The 17,128-nt window shown below is 42.9% G+C and overlaps 1 protein-coding gene across 5 annotated transcripts in view; it reads right to left on the bottom strand.

Moving 5' to 3' along the window:
• The window catches only part of SPECC1L (sperm antigen with calponin homology and coiled-coil domains 1 like), a 156,956-nt gene that overhangs the window by 119,160 nt on the left and 20,668 nt on the right, over nt 1-17,128 (bottom strand). Inside the window, exon 1 of one of the 5 annotated variants that reach the window (XM_077160178.1) lies at nt 10,348-12,560. The exons of the other annotated variants lie outside the window; for them this stretch is intronic. The gene's annotated coding sequence lies outside the window, so the exon portion shown is untranslated. Of the gene's footprint in view, nt 1-10,347; nt 12,561-17,128 lie in introns of those variants that run through there. 5 annotated transcript variants of the gene reach the window in all.

The following is a 17,128-nucleotide window of genomic DNA, read 5'->3' as shown; positions in this document are numbered from 1 at the left end:
ATAATACAAAAGGCAAAATGGTAGAGGAAAATATTATCCAAACAGTAATAACACTAAATGTTAATGGACTGAATTCCCCAATCAAAAGACACAGAATGGCAGAATGGATTAAAAAACAGGATCCTTCTATATGCTGTCTACAGGAAACACATCTTAGACCCAAAGATAAATATAGGTTGAAAGTGAAAGGTTGGGAAAAGATATTTCATGCAAATAACAACCAGAAAATAGCAGGAGTGGCTATACTAATATCCAACAAGTTAGACTTCAAATGTAAAACAGTTAAAAGAGACAAAGAAGGACACTATATACTAATAAAAGGAACAATTAAACAAGAAGACATAACAATCATAAATATTTATGCACCGAACCAGAATGCCCCAAAATACGTGAGGAATACACTGCAAACACTGAAAAGGGAAATAGACAGAAATACCATAATAGTTGGAGACTTCAATTTCCCACTCTCATCAATGGACAGAACATCTAGACAGAGGATCAATAAAGAAATAGAGAATCTGAATATTACTATAAAGGAGCTAGACTTAACAGACATTTATAGGACATTATATCCCACAACAGCAGGATACACCTTTTTCTCAAGTGCTCATGGATCATTCTCAAAGATAGACCATATGCTGGGTCACAAAGCAAGTCTTAACAAATTTAAAAAGATTGAAATCATACACAACACTTTCTCAGATCATAAAGGAATGAAGTTGGAAATCAATAATAGGCAGAATGCCAGAAAATTCACAAATACGTGGAGGCTCAACAACACACTCTTAAACAACGAGTGGGTCAAAGAAGAAATTGCAAGAGAAATTAGTAAATACCTCGAGGCAAATGAAAATGAAAACACAACATATCAAAACTTATGGAACGCAGTAAAGGCAGTGCTAACAGGGAAATTTATTGCCCTAAATGCCTATATCAGAAAAGAAGAAAAGGCAAAAATGCAGGAATTAACTGTTCACTTGGAAGAACTGCAGAAAGAACAGCAAACTAATCCCAAAGCAAGCAAAAGGAAAGAAATAACAAAGATCAGAGCAGAAATAAATGAAATTGAAAACATAAAAACAATAGAGAAAATCAATAAGACCAGAAGTTGGCTCTATGAGAAAATCAATAAGATTGATGGGCCCTTATCAAGATTGACAAAAAGAAGAAGAGAGAGGATGCAAATAAATAAGATCAGAAATGGAAGAGGAGACATAACTACTGACCTCACAGAAATAAAGGAGGTAATAACAGGATACTATGAACAACTTTACGCTAATAAATACAAGAATTTAGATGAAATGGATGGGTTCCTGGAAAGACATGAACAACCAACTTTGACTCAAGAAGACATAGATGACCTCAACAAACCAATCACAAGTAAAGAAATTGAATTAGTCATTCAAAAGCTTCCTAAAAAGAAAAGTCCAGGACCAGATGGCTTCACATGTGAATTCTACCAAACGTTCCAGAAAGAATTAGTACCAATTCTCCTCAAATTCTTCAAAAAAATCGAAGTGGAGGGAAAACTACCTAATTCATTCTATGAAGCCAACATCACCCTCATACCAAAACCAGGCAAAGATATTACAAAAAAAGAAAACTACAGACCAATCTCTCTAATGAATATAGATGCAAAAATCCTCAATAAAATTCTAGCAAATCGTATCCAACAACACATTAAAAGAATTATACATCATGACCAAGTAGGATTCATCCCAGGTATGCAAGGATGGTTCAACATAAGAAAATCAATTAATGTAATACACCATATCAACAAATCAAAGCAGAAAAATCACATGATCATCTCAATTGATGCAGAGAAGGCATTTGACAAGATTCAACATCCTTTCAGGTTGAAAACACTTCAAAAGATAGGAATACAAGGGAACTTCCTTAAAATGATAGAGGGAATATATGAAAAACCCACAGCTAATATCATCCTCAATGGGGAAAAACTGAAAACTTTCCCCCTAAGATCAGGAACAAGACAAGGATGTCCACTATCACCACTATTATTCAACATTGTGTTGGAGGTTCTAGCCAGAGCAATTAGACAAGAAAAAGAAATACAAGGCATCAAAATTGGAAAGGAAGAAGTAAAACTATCACTGTTTGCAGACGATATGATACTATACGTCGAAAACCCGGAAAAATCCACAACAAAAGTACTAGAGCTAATAAATGAGTACAGCAAAGTAGCAGGTTACAAGATCAACATTCAAAAATCTGTAGCATTTCTATACACTAGCAATGAACAAGCGGAGGGGGAAATCAAGAAACGAATCCCATTTACAATTGCAACTAAAAGAATAAAATACCTAGGAATAAATTTAACTAAAGAGACAAAAAACCTATATAAAGAAAACTACAAAAAACTGTTAAAAGAAATCACAGAAGACCTAAATAGATGGAAGGGCATACCGTGTTCATGGATTGGAAGACTAAATATAGTTAAGATGTCAATCCTACCTAAATTGCTTTACAGATTCAATGCAATACCAATCAAAATCCCAACAACTTATTTTTCAGAAATAGAAAAACCAATAAGCAAATTTATCTGGAAGGGTAGGGTGCCCCGAATTGCTAAAAACATCTTGAGGAAAAAAAACGAAGCTGGAGGTCTCGCGCTGCCTGACTTTAAGGCATACTATGAAGTCACAGTGGTCAAAACAGCATGGTATTGGCATAAAGATAGATATATCGACCAATGGAATCGAATAGAGTGCTCAGATATAGACCCTCTCATCTATGGACATTTGATCTTTGATAAGGCAGTCAAGCCAACTCACCTGGGACAGAACAGTCTCTTCAATAAATGGTGCCTAGAGAACTGGATATCCATATGCAAAAGAATGAAAGAAGACCCATCTCTCACACCTTATACAAAAGTTAACTCAAAATGGATCAAAGATCTAAACATTAGGTCTAAGACCATAAAACAGAGGAAAATGTTGGGAGATATCTTATGGATCTTCCAACTGGAGGCGGTTTTATGGACCTTAAACCTAAAGCAAGAACACTGAAGAAGGAAATAAATAAATGGGAGCTCCTCAAAATTAAACACTTTTGTGCATCAAAGAACTTCATCAAGAAAGTAGAAAGACAGCCTACACAATGGGAGACAATATTTGGAAATGATATATCAGATAAAGGTCTAGTATCCAGAATTTATAAAGAGATTCTTCATCTCAACAACAAAAAAGCCAACCCAATTACAAAATGGGAAAAAGACTTGAACAGACACCTATCAGAAGAGGAAATACAAATGGTCAAAAGGCACATGAAGAGATGCTCAATGTCCCTGGCCATTAGAGAAATGCAAATCAAAACCACAATGAGATATCATCTCACACCCACCAGAATGGCCATTATCAACAAAACAGAAAATGACAAGTGCTGGAGAGGATGCAGAGAAAGAGGCACACTTATCCACTGTTGGTGGGAATGTCAAATGGTGCAGCCACTGTGGAAGGCAGTTTGGCGGTTCCTCAAAAAGCTGAATATAGAATTGCCATACGACCCAGCAATACCATTGCTGGGAATCTACTCAAAGGACTTAAGGGCAAAGACACAAACGGACATTTGCACACCAATGTTTATAGCAGCGTTATTTACAATTGCAAAGAGATGGAAACAGTCGAAATCTCCATCAACAGAAGAGTGGATAAACAAACTGTGGTATATACATACGATGGAATACTATGCAGCTTTAAGACAGGATAAACTTATGAAGCATGTAGTAACGTGGATGGACCTAGAGAACATTATGCTGAGTGAGTGTAGCCAAAAACTAAAGGACAAATACTGTATGGTCCCACTGATGTGAACAGACATTCGAGAATAAATTTGGAATATGTCATTGGTAACAGAGTCCAGCAGGAGGCAGAAACAAGGTAAGATAATGGCCAATTGGAGTTGAAGGGATACAGACGGTGTAACAGGACTAGATACAAAAACTCAAAAATGGACAGCACAATAATACCTAATTGTAAAGTAATCATGTTAAAACACTGAATGAAGCTGCATCTGAGCTATAGGTTTTTGTTTTGTTTTGTTTTGTTTTGTTTTGATTTTACTATTATTACTTTTATTTTTTTCTCTATATCAACATTCTGTATCTTTTTCGGTTATGTTGCTAGTTCTTCTAAACCGATGTAAATGTACTAAGAAATGATGATCATGCATCTATGTGATGATGTTAAGAATTACTGATTGCATATGTAGAATGGTATGATTTCTAAATGTTGGGTTAATTTCTTTTTTTCCGTTAATTAAAAAAAAAAAAAGAGAGAAGGGGTAATTGGCGCTGAAGGGATACAGACTGTACAACGGGACTGGATATAAAAACTCAGAAATGGACAGCACAATATTACCCAACTGTAATGCAATTATGTTAAAACACTGAATGAAGCTGCATGTGAGGTATAGGTTTTTTGTTTTTTTTGTTTTGTTTTTTCTTTCTATTATTGTTTTAATTCTTATTCTGTTGTCTTTTTATTTCTTTTTCTAAATCAATGCAAATTTACTAAGAAATGATGAATATGCAACTATGTGATGTTATTAAGAATTACTGATTGTACATGTAGATTGGAATGATTTCTAATTGTTTTGTTAATTCTTTTTTTAATTAATAAAAAAACCATAAAAAGACAAAAAAAAATTACATAAATCGTATCATATAACTACTCTCTGGGACATAACCTTTTCACTCAAGATCTATCCAGGCTGATTCATTTATTTCTTGGCCATTTGCAAACTTCTGCTGTCTAGTATTGCTTTAAGTGAATATACCACAATTTCTTTATCTAATATCCTGTATTTAAACTGCTTTCACCTTTGCAGTATTACAAATGACACTGCAGTGGGTGCATTTCTGCACAGTTCCTGGAAAATCTATATAGGAGCGTCCCTACAAGAGGCACTGGAAGCTGATCACCCTGGACCGCTTTCCACCTCCAGGAAAGGGGTATAGGCATTCCATTCCTCACATCACCTCCTAATCAGCACTTCTTGGTATCATCAGATAATTTCATTTCGGCCAGCCTGGGAATGCAAAACTCATGAACATTTTTTCCTATGTATATGTTCTGTAAATTACTTGATCATGTCTTTTGCCCAAAAGGGTTGTTGGCCTTTTTCTTATGATTTAGGGTTCTTTACATACATGCTGGCAATATCTTCTTCCAATCTATGACTTATTGTAGTAGTTAGGTTCAGGTGTCAATTGGCCAGGTGAAGGTGCCTAGTTCTGTTGCTGTGGATATGAGCCAATGGTACGTGAAACTCATCTGTTGCTGATTACATCTGCAGTCGGCTAGGAGGGTTGCCTGCTGCGATGAATGATGTTTGATTTAATTGGCTGGTGCTTAAGTGAGAGAGCTCAACGTAGCACAGCCAAGCAGCTCAGCATACCTCATCTCACCACTTGAAGCTCAGCCCAGGCCTTTGGAGATGCAGAAAGGAATCACCCAGGGGAAAGTTGTTGGAACCCAGAGGCCTGGAGAGAAGGCCAGCAGAGATCGGTAAGAAAGAACCTCACTTGAAAGTTAGCTGCCTTTCCTCAGAACTATACGTTAACTAAATAAACCCCCTTTTATTGAAAAAAAAAAAAAAAAAGAGGGTGAAAAGGCAACTTGTTAATGGGAGAAAATATTTGGAAACCACATATCTGATAAGGTTTGTCATCCAAAATATATAAAGAAATCCTGCAACTGAAAAATAAAAAGACAAACAACTTAATTTTAAAATGGGTAGAAGACATGAATAAACATTTTTCCAAAGAGGAAAAATAGATAGCTAAAAAGCACATGAAAAGATGCTCAGCCTCACTAGCTATTGGGGAAATGCAAATCACAACCACAATGAGATGTCATCCCACACCTGCTAGAATGGCTGCTATTAAACAAACAGGCAACCACAAGTGTTGGAGAGGATGCAGAGAAGCAGGAACACGTACTCACTGCTGGTGAGAATGTAAAGTGGTGCAGCTGCTGTGGAGGACGGCGTGGTGGTTCCTCAGGAGTCTAAGTCAGGAGCTGCCTTACGACCGGCAAACCCACTACTTGGGACATACCTGGAAGATCTGAAAGCAAGGACATGCGCAGACATCTGCACACCAATGTCCACAGCAGCATTATCAACAAGAGCCAAAAGACAGAAACAACCCAAGTGAACATCCACAGATGAACGGATCAACAAAATGTGGGACGTACATATGATGGAGTATTACTCAGCAGTAAGAAGGAATGAAGTCCTGAAACATGCGGCAATATGGATGAACCGTGAGGACATTATGTAGAGTGAAACAAATCAGACACAAAAGGACAAACACTGTATGATCTCACTGATATGAACTAATAATCATTTTACGCAAACACACAGACATAAAATGTAGAATACGGGTTACCAGGATATAGAATGAGGCTAAAGAATGGAGAGCTTAATACGCACAGCACATTCAACTAGGCTGCAGTTAAACGCCTGGGAACAGACAGAGGTGAGAGCGGCACGTTATGGTGCGAACTGTCACCAGCGCTGAATGGTGCGTCAGTGGTGGGATGGGAGTTTGGAGTCGTGTGTGTCACCAGAAGGCAAGCTGGAGGCTAAGCAGGGGAACGTACAGCACGGTAACTCTGTGTGGACGATACCCGTGACCAATTGCACAAATACAGAAAAGTTCTTTCATGAACCAGGAGGGAAAAAAACACAGACACACTGCTTCCAAAATACAAGGACAGGCACTGTGCGGCCGTGAGTCCCGCTGTGAGGCGGGCGCCTCGTGTCTTAACCCTCCCTGTGGCCTCGGCGGGCACCTGGACCGGGCATCCCTCGGGCCTCAGTCTAAAGCCCAGTCCTGACCCGAGCCCCACGCCCCTCACTGTGCCCCGGCCTCCAGCAGGACCAGCCACAAGGGCAGCCCCAGGGCAGTGTGATTCGCATCTTCCTGAATGCTGCACAACAGATAAGCAAAAATGGAACAACGCCACACCCTCCTGCCCTACCTGCTCTACTATATTTACCTACTTGTTCTGTGGGTCATTTTCAAGGCACTAAATTACCATGTTTTCATTTAGCACAAAATCTCTCTCTATTTTTTTAAGAGCAGAAAACTCATTGCCAGGTCTAGATCAGTATGTGCTCAGTGATGGCTGCCACAGGAAGGTTCTTGGATATATTCACATATTAATCTGAAATACCTATTGCTTTTTAATCTAAAATAACCATTTGTTGATCGTGGTTGAAGACAGAGAGGACGCCTGATTTCAGAAAGGTTTGGGAGGCTGAGTCCCGGCTGCTGCCCACGGGCTGGTCAGCCAGGGCGCCCGGGCATGGGCCTTGTCAACGTTAAGTGTGTGGCCATAGCCACAGCAAGTGCCAGTTTCCTTTCCATCCACGAGGAGGAGCTCACCGTGTAATAAAACCCACCTACGGAGGAACAGAAACAAAAGGCCAAGTCTTTTCCTCCACAGATGGTAGATAAAATGCTATTTAAACATCCACCACAGACTTAGAAATAGAAACTATTTTGGAGGCCATCTATAGGAAATCACACACGCAGAAGCACCGACGGGAAATCCTGTAGTGACAAGCACCTAGTGGCAGCAAGCTGTGATGTATTGCACGTTTACTACACGCTTTGCACATGCCAGGCGAATTGAACGCCCAGCGCCTGGGACCTGGGCAGGCAGGGGAGCACACGGTCTAGGGGAAGACACAAGACACACCAGTGAACAGGCCCAGGTCTGCAGCCCCCATCAGCTCTACTGAGGTACAAGGTAAGTGGATGTGCAGGGCGCAGTGGGTACAGAAGGACCTAGAACAGCCCCTGAGTCAGCCCTTGGGGCAGGGGTGGAGGCACAGTATGGGGTCAGAGGGTTGGGAGGGGCAGGGCGGGAGGGGCGTGGCACGGGGCAGCCCTCCATCCCTGGGCTGTCTGTTGCATCTCCCCTGTCTGCTGTCACACCGGGCCTGGAGGATCTGGTCCTGGCACCATTTTCCCTTTCAAACTCCTACGCCACTTTTTTTCTATTACCCATAATGTCTTAATGTCCTGCCTTTAAATGCTATATAAATTTAATTGATATTTAAAAACCACTATTCTTTTCTTTTTAACTTCTTTTATTAATTAAAAAAATTAACAAACAAAACATCTAGAAATCATTCCATTCTACATATATAATCAGTAATTCTTAATATCATCACATAGTTGCATATTCATCATTTCTTAGTACATTTGCATCGATTTAGAAAAAGAAATAAAAAGACAACAGAAAAAGAAATAAAATGATAATAGAGAAAAAAAAACTATACATACCATATCCCTTACCCCTTGCTTTCATTCACCACTATTTCAAACTGAATTTATTTTAACATTTGTTCCCCCTATCATTTATTTTTATTCCATATGTTCTACTCTTCTGTTGATATAGTTGCTAAAAGGAGCATCAGACATAAGGTTTTCACATTCACAGAGTCTCATTGAAAAACCACTATTCTTACTTTAAAAACAAAACCAAACAGTCCCAGGCTGGCAATGGTGTCACAGTGCAGAGTTCTCACCTGCTATGCCCGGGACCAGGTTCGACTCCCTGCCCTTGCCAAAAACCCGTCCCTGCGCGCAGGGCCCCACATGTAGGATGAGATCCGTAGCCCTGGGCCTGCTAGTTTACCTCTCAGAAACAAAGTCCCTCTAACTGGGATGTTGAGAGGAACCAAGGAATTAAAAAATCCAGAGTGCTTGAAAGGTCCCTAACGTCGGTGACCACGACTCACAGACAGAAGAACCACCTGCACCCCGGTAGGACAACGCCTAAGGAAGAACGGGCCCCAGCGCAGAAGACACTGAGAGAAGCCCTTCACAGGCAAACGCTGAAGACTCTGCTTATGACCTAAATTATATACCATGGCACATAGATGTCAACGAACAGCACCAGCTTCTGGCGCCTTCCTATGAAAACCACACAGCAGGAAATATGGAAAATGCCCAGTAGGGCAGGCACCAGCGCCCATAGGGACACCTGGGCTGAGGCAGGCCGACCCTGCCTGCCAGGCCTCGGGCACCAGTGCTAAGTACAAGCCTTGTCATCAGAGGAGAGGGCACATTAGGACTTTCTTTCAGAAATTCAAAAATTCTATTTCACCCTTTGTACCTCTGGAATCACTTTTATGGAAAAAGAAAACTGGTATTAGCCATGATTTTATGCCTGTCCAGACCCTACTGAAAATCCTAAAGGGCTCAGACCCAAGCTATCTACACCAATTTCTCTCTGGTCTCACCAGTTCCTTGTTCAAAGTCGCAGAGACCATTATGTTAAGGATGCAAATGCGGCCAGGCCTGAAACACGGAGCAGAGACCGCACAGCAAGGGAAGGACCCGCTGGAGTGTTCTTTCCAAGGCTGAACCGTTGCCCAAAGAATCGAAACCAGCATGAAAATACAAGGTGGAATCCCCCAAACCACACAGAACACTGAAAAAAAATTAACAAACAGACGGACCCCTGTTCTGAGCGCTTTAACACCAAGCGCTCGGGGCCAGATGCCCTCCCACCCGGGGCCTCTGCCCTGTCTGAGCCCACGCTCAGAAGTCCAGCACGCCTCAAAAAAGCACTCACTGATGGCACAATTTTCAAATGTTTTCTCTACTATAACATGGTACGTTCTGATTTCTTAAGGCAGGTTTTATTTTGAAAGCCCTAAAATCTGGGTGGGTTTCTGGAACTGAACAACCCGAATTCTAACTCACTGAGAAGGATGGAACTGAGCTGCAGTCTCCTCAGCCCCCACCTCCAGCACCCACAGGGAAGATCGTCACCCCCGGGTCTGTCCATTCCCTGGGCGTGCGTTCTCCTGGCCCCAGCTCCTGACCCCTGCCACCCTGGCCCCTCGCTGCCGCAGAGTCCCAGTGCAGGGTTGGGGTCAAAGGTCAGGCTGCAGAGGAATGGGAAAGAGCCGCGGAGAGATGAAGGACGAAGAAAGTGTTAGAAGCGTGGCCTTGTGAAGGGAGAGAGCAGTGTGGAGCTTGGGGGTCATGGGGCTATTTCAACAGGAGCACGGGGGGCCTGGCACCTGGCGCCAGCCAAGAAAAGCCCCCCTGCACCTGCACAGCTCATTCGATCCTGCACCCACCCAGAAGACCAGAAGGCTTCCCGTGTGGAGGCACGGAGGGTAGACAGGCGGCCGGCTGGCCCAAAGCCTGAGCACTCTCCCCTGACCACAACTGCTAACAGACAGGACACTGGCAAAGAGGCGTTAATTACCACTATCGAAAACACTGGAGTCCCCTGAGCAGCACAACTCTGTCCCCACCTGTTCTGGCCACAGGACAGCCCCCACCTGTGAACGTACCATTTCTCTCTGCTGCTTGACAGAATGAGCACAAGGAAGCACTCAGAAACAGAGAGAAGCTCCATGAATTCTCCAACCTTAGATCTACTTCAGTCCCCTCCGTACTGCTTCTCAAACAACAGCAGAAACATAACACCTAATCTTGTGCCCCCGCCTCTTCAGACCCACTTCTGGAGATCGCTGTTCTCTCTGAGAGGGCAGTTAACCGACTGACAATACTTAGCATTCCAGACAAGTGACAAGGCTGGAAAGGGACAGCCTCAAAGAATTTCTGGCTACAGAACAGAAATGATTTTTACAGATTTGGTCCAAAACAAACTAGTTTCCAAAGTTCAAACTGCCGGAATGCAAAAGATCTGGAGTCTCCTCTGGCCACTCCCTCCTCCGCCGAGGGTTCTGATTATTTACAAAAAGGAAACGTCCATTTGGGACCCCTTCAAACCATGCCCTGCTCAGACTTTCGGCAGGTCATGATAAACTCATCAGTATGGTATTCATAAAACTAACTGTAGGCCCTATTTTTATCAAAAGCATCAAGTTGATATATTTTTACATTTATGACAACTCTAAGATAAAATACAAAATGAAACCTTTTATTTTGTAATTTCACTAATGATTCTAATACAGTGATGCAAGAACAACTCCTTTAAAAAGAAGCTTAAAGTTTTGGGTACGAGAATGTGTCTTACCAGTGGCCCAAAAGAAGTCTTTCTAAACTAACCAAAGTGAAAACACAGCAGAACTCAAATATGGCTTATTAAGGTGAGGCCTTCTTTGAACCAGCAGTTCACTGGTTGGGACAAAAGAAAGTCAGTGAAAAATGCTGAGGAGGGCATTTCCTTGTACCTGCTGAGCATAAGGCAGGGATGCTCAACAGGGGGCATGTGGCAGAGTCTAGACGTTCTGGTCCCAGGCCTGGGGGTGGCTGCTGGTACCTGCGGGAAGAGGCCGGGGGACTGCCTGGTACCCTGCAGTACACAGGGCGGCCCCCACGACTGAGTTATGAAGCCTGATGCCCACCGTGAGACACCCTGGCATAAGGCACTGGCTTCTACTCAGGGGAGGGGGTTTCCATTCATAAACAGGGTGTCGTGTGCCGCAGACACTCTGCTGAGCTGAGAAAGCCACAGCACTGGCAGATGCCTAAGACAAAAGAGAAGGGAAAGCCCATGCCAGGGCTCGTTATTCCCTTAGATTTCCACCCACATTTCCTGGGAAGGGACACAAAGCCCAAAGATGTCTCTCTCTCCGAAAAACCAGGGTGAGAAGGCGCCCCAGGGACCCACGTCACCTGGCCCACCCTCCGGTCCCCTGGCCTCCTGGCCCAGTTGACAACTCCACGTAAGTAGTCAAAATCCAGTCTTCTCCAGTCCCTCTGAAACCTGGCTGGCAAGAGGGAAAAGAAGGAACTAAACCCTGAGCCCACCGGCTTTTGCATAACAGGTTTCACACCCACCATTCCCTTCAGTCCTTCATCTTGTGAGCTGGCATCCTAGGTCCGTTGTATAAAAGGTCACAGCTGGGAAAAGAAGGGCTGAAGAGGTCACCCTCACCCCCACGTCCCTGATTCCTATGCTCAAGAGGTGGTCTGTGCTGACAGCCTGGAGAGGGCCTCTGGGGTGCCCCATCTCCTAAGGCATTTGAATCAGGAAGGCCGGGGATAAGTCTGGCCCTAGCACTGCAGGTTTGACAACATCTTCCTGACCAAGAGGGGGAAAAGACATGAAATAGTCAAAATGGGCATTCCCCAAAGATCCCTGTAGACTGGTAGAAGGACTAAAGGAGAAGGAGGAGGTGTAACAGAGAAAATGGGATTGAACGAACGAGTATGGCTGCTGAATCACTATATATTCAGCACACTCCAGTATCCTGGAGCAGCTAGAAGGAAACATCTGAGATAGCAGAATGGTAGCCCATGACAAACTCTGGGATGTATTCTGTAACTACTTGTCGTGTGCTTTGAAAATTACTATTTTCTTCCTTTGCTTTGTATATGTTACATTATATAATAAAAACAAAAACAAAACAAAACAAAAAACCAGGGAAGTTGAGTCTGGGTGTCCGAAGTTCTTCAGCCTGGAGCAGCCCTTCCTCACCCCTCCACTGCCAACCCCATTCCGGGCCTGTGTATGGGTCAGAGAAGTGAGGGCTGGACAGCTGCCCCAGCCTCCTGGCACTCTCCTTAGAGCTGACCCTTCCTTACCCACTGTTGTTCCCCTTGCTCTAAAGCTTAGCCCCCTCATGCACCTCCCCCATAGACAAGGCCTGGTGGCCCAAACCAAGCACATTAGTGATAGGCATGTTCCCCTGCTGCCCCTCACTTTCCATTCCATACACCTAACTGTCCACTGCTGCCAGATGCCCGGGCTTTAGGCCCAGTTTTCCTATCCCTGAGAACTCCTGGCAAACTGACGTCTTAGAAGTCACCGCTTCTGATGTAGCTACTTCGAGACGCAGCTCAAATGCCACCCCCTGGGTACCCCTCCTGGTGCCGGCTGCTCCTTTCCCTGCCTCTCCGGCAGTTTCCACACATTTCTTTCACAGCGCTTGCCCCAGCGTGTGGTATCCCTGTGATGGGTGGGGTATACTTTGATGAAAAACTCATCTGTTGTCTGTCTGAACTTCTCCCTAACTGGGTGTCCTGAATTCTACCTGCTAACTTGAGGTGGTACAAGACAGACCCCGAGGAAAGGAAGAAAGGTGGAGAGGGGTGGCCAGCACGCGGGGGGACGGTACTGAGTTTCTGTCTGGGGGATGGGAAGTTCTGGCCATGGGTGGAGTGAACAGCAGCACGGCACGGTGAACAGAGTCAACACCACGGGACTGTGCACATGAAAGTGGCTAAAAGGGGAAAAATTAGGCTGTATATCTGTCACCGGAATAAAAATTAAAAATCAAACCACAAAAATGTACAACATGAAGAATGAACCCTAATACAAACTGTGGACTATATTTATGAGTGCAACTATAAAAATAGTAATTTACCAACTGTAACAAAGGTACCACACTAATGCAAAATGCTAATAATAGGGAAATTGGGGGGGCGGGTATATGGGAACCGTGTACTTCTCTGCATGATCTTCCTGTAAACCTACACCTGCTCTAATTTTAACAAAACAAAACTTAAAAAAAGAGCTCAAGGACTGACATACAACCAGGAAGATTAATCGGCCCGAATCCCCTTTCTGATGGTCAATCCTGCCTGCCTAGTCCCAAAGCGACCCCGGGGCCTCCCTCCAACTGCTGTGAGTACAGGCAGCAGGTCTAGTTCCCTTTTGTGGAGCCAGCCGCCCTGCACTGCCCCACTCTGACCGGTCCCCCCACCGCTCCCTCTGACCAGTAATCACGAAAGCCCGTATACTTCAAAGTCCATCTCAAAGGACAAGCCCACCTGCACCCCTGTGCAGGCCCAGACCAAATCTCCCAGCATGCCCCATCACGCTGGGTCTGCCCCAATACGGGGGTCTCAAGGCTCCCAGCCCTTTCCACCACAGCCAAGGGCTTATGCAGATCCTGCCACAGGCCTCAATCAACCCAAACGCCCTGACACCAGGCAGGCGGGGCACAGAGCCTTTAGGCAGAGCTCAGTAACCATGGGGAGCACGGTCAGACACCTGAACAGCAGGTAAAATCCGAGCTCTGGAGAGAAGAGCCCAGGGCCACTGCTGCAAGGGCAGGGACGGCAGGAGCATAGCCTGAGCTTCTGAGCTGGGCAGCTGGTCACCCATTACAAAGTCCACAGCCCATCTACAGACATACTATCGCTGAGTCTACAACTTGTACCTCTGAATGAGTGCTAGGATAAGGATGTAAGAGAGAAACAGTGGAAAGCACTTCCTTCTGAGTTCAAAATGTCACAGGCTACACTTCTTGTTAAAATGCTAAAACACTCCATAATAAATCAATTACATGGATTTCACAGCTACCAATTTAGGGTAGTATTTATTGTGTCTTTACTTGCATGAGTAATGTAATGTAGTGCAAGTTTCAAGCAATAAACTTCAATTAGACATCAGAATCTCAATATGATGAAAACCAAGCAGATATTAACAAAACATATAAAGAAAACATACTTCTTCCTAAGGATTCATTCCAATAAAAAAAAAAAGTAAAATTTCAGAGCAATATTAGATGCTATAAAAAAAAAAACTTGAACTTCAATGAAAGATGGCAAGAAGCAGAAATAAAAATTATAATGATGAAAGAATTATAGACTACTGTACAAGCTTTACAATAGCTTTATTTATTTGTTTGTTTTCCCATTTATATTATTTCAATTTATCAGATGGGAATCTTCAAAATCTAAGCCTTCAAAACTATTTTCTGGGCTCAAAACATTATTTAAAATCCAACACAAACACAAATACCACAAGGAAACAGTTTCTTAGGGAAAAGGGGCTATGCAGAACGTAAAAGGGGGTGCTCCCAGGGCCACAGGTGCACGCCTTTCACAAAGATACACACAGAAAACAGCAGGGAGGTCCTATACTCTGGCCTGGAGCTAGTCTCTAAACTCAGTGTATGGATAAGCCCTGAAGGAAAGCGCGCGTACAGGTCAATCTGCAAAGACTGGCAAAGGCCTTTTACCTTTCTCCTCTTCTTTTCTGTGGTTAGTTCCTGGCATTCAAGGAAAGCTTAAACATAAAACTGGCTAGATACAAGCTAAAGGAACAGACACCTAAGAGTCTAAATTCCAGCAATGACACATTAAAATATCCAAATACCCAGGTTTCAACAAAAGGTTACAAAGTATACAAAGAAAGAGGAAGTGGTGGCCCAGGCAAAGGAGAAGATTAAAGCATCAGAAACATCAATGAGGACCAGACTGTGACATAGCAGACAAGGACTTTAAAGACAGTCCTAAATATGCTCAAAGAGCCAAAGGAAAATATGGACAAAGAACAAAAGGAAGTTAGGAAAACAACAGGTAAGTACCAAGAGTATCAACACAGATGGAAATTATGAAAAGGAACCAAAAAGAGTTGAAGACGACAGTGAGAAATTTTAAAATTTCAACAGCAGATTGGAGCTGGCAAAAGAAAGAATCAGTGAACTTAAAAGATAAGACAATAGAAATCATTCACTTGAAAAGAAGAAAGAATGAGGAAATGTCAACAGAGCATGAAGAACCTTCTGAGGCACCATCAAGCATACCAATATATGCACTGTGGGACTCCCAGAAGAAAAACAAAGAGAAGAAGGGCAAAGAGAATACTCAAAGAAATAATGGCTGAAAATGTCCCAAATTTATTTGAATATACACATCCAGGAGGCTCAATGAACTCCAAATAGAGCCCAACTGTGGCATATTATAATCAACTGTCAAGTAGCCAAGATTTGGCAGACTCAAAGAGAATTCCTGAAAGCCACAAGAATAATGCAACATGTTACATATAAAAGAGCCTCAATAAGATTAAATGCCAATTTCTCTATCAGAAGCTCAGCACCACTAGACCAACGGTACGAGATGCTACAGAGCTGTGCAGGTCTGCAGGTTGAAACAACAGACAACAGATTGAAGCTGCATGAAAAAATTAACCTCTCCAATGAGAGTAATGACACAGATAAATATACATGCCAGTACCATTATATTTTTGGTTTGTAACGCCACTTTTTTACTTCCTTCAGGATCTAAAAGGCAAATACAAAAAATGTAAAGATAAATCAGTGGTCTGGGACTCATAATGCAGAAACATGTAATCTGTGACAAGAGGCACAGATAAGTGTGGGGACAGAGGGGTATAGAACACAGTTTGTATATACTGTTGAAGTTAAGTCAGTACCAAAGCAAATGAGATGGCAGATTCAGGATGTTAACTTTATGCCCTAAAACTCTGTACTTTATGCATGACTTTTCTGTATACCTACAACTTCTCTAATAAAAAAACTTTTAAGCCCCATGGTAATTATGAAGAAAATATCAGAGAATATTCAAGCTCTAGAGACAAAACTTAAGAGTACAGGATGCCGGGGGTTGGGGGCAGGGAGAATGAGAGTCAATTAATGGGTGGAGTGTTTCTGTTCAGAGAGATGGGAAAGTTTTAGTAATGGAAGGTGGTGAGGGCACACAAGACCATGACTGTGACTAATTCCATGGAATGGTATGCGTGGAAGTCACTGAGATAGGATGGTCTATTTGTAAATGTTCCCCTAATTAAAGAGTCAATGATATTAAATGCAACATATGCTCCTGCTTGGGGTCTAGAAGAGGAGGAAAAAAGGCCTTCAAAGGGACACGTTTTAGTACCCTAGGATGCTCAAATACCATGAAATGGTTTGGCTTAAACAACAGGAATTTACTCTCATGGTTTTGAGGTGGTGAAAATGTCCAAATCAAGGCATCATCAAAGCAATGCTTTCTCCCCAAAGACTCTGGAGTTCTGGGGTTGGCTGCCAGTGATTCTGGGTCCTTAGCTTGTTGTATGTTAAGTGCTGCTGGTCAATCCTTTCTCTTTCAGGTTCTGACAACTCTCAGCTTCTGGTTTCGCCGAATGTGGCTTTTTCCCTCATGTCTGAGTACATTCCATTTATAAAAGACTCTAACAACAGGATTAAGACCCATCCTGATTGAGGTGGGGCACACCTTGACTGAAGTAGCCTCATCAAAAGTCCTACTGTTCTAGTTTGCTAGTTGCCGGAATGCAATATACCAGAAATGGAATGACTTTTAAAAAGGGGAATTTATATAAGTTGCTAGTTTACAGTTCTAAAGCTGAAAAATGTCCCAATTAAAACAAGTCTATAGAAATGTCCAATCTAAGGCATCCAGGGAAAGACACCT

Source organism: Tamandua tetradactyla, chromosome 5 (assembly GCF_023851605.1).
Source record: "Tamandua tetradactyla isolate mTamTet1 chromosome 5, mTamTet1.pri, whole genome shotgun sequence".
Lineage (NCBI taxonomy): Eukaryota > Metazoa > Chordata > Mammalia > Pilosa > Myrmecophagidae > Tamandua > Tamandua tetradactyla.
This window is presented reverse-complemented; position numbering and strand designations above follow the sequence as displayed.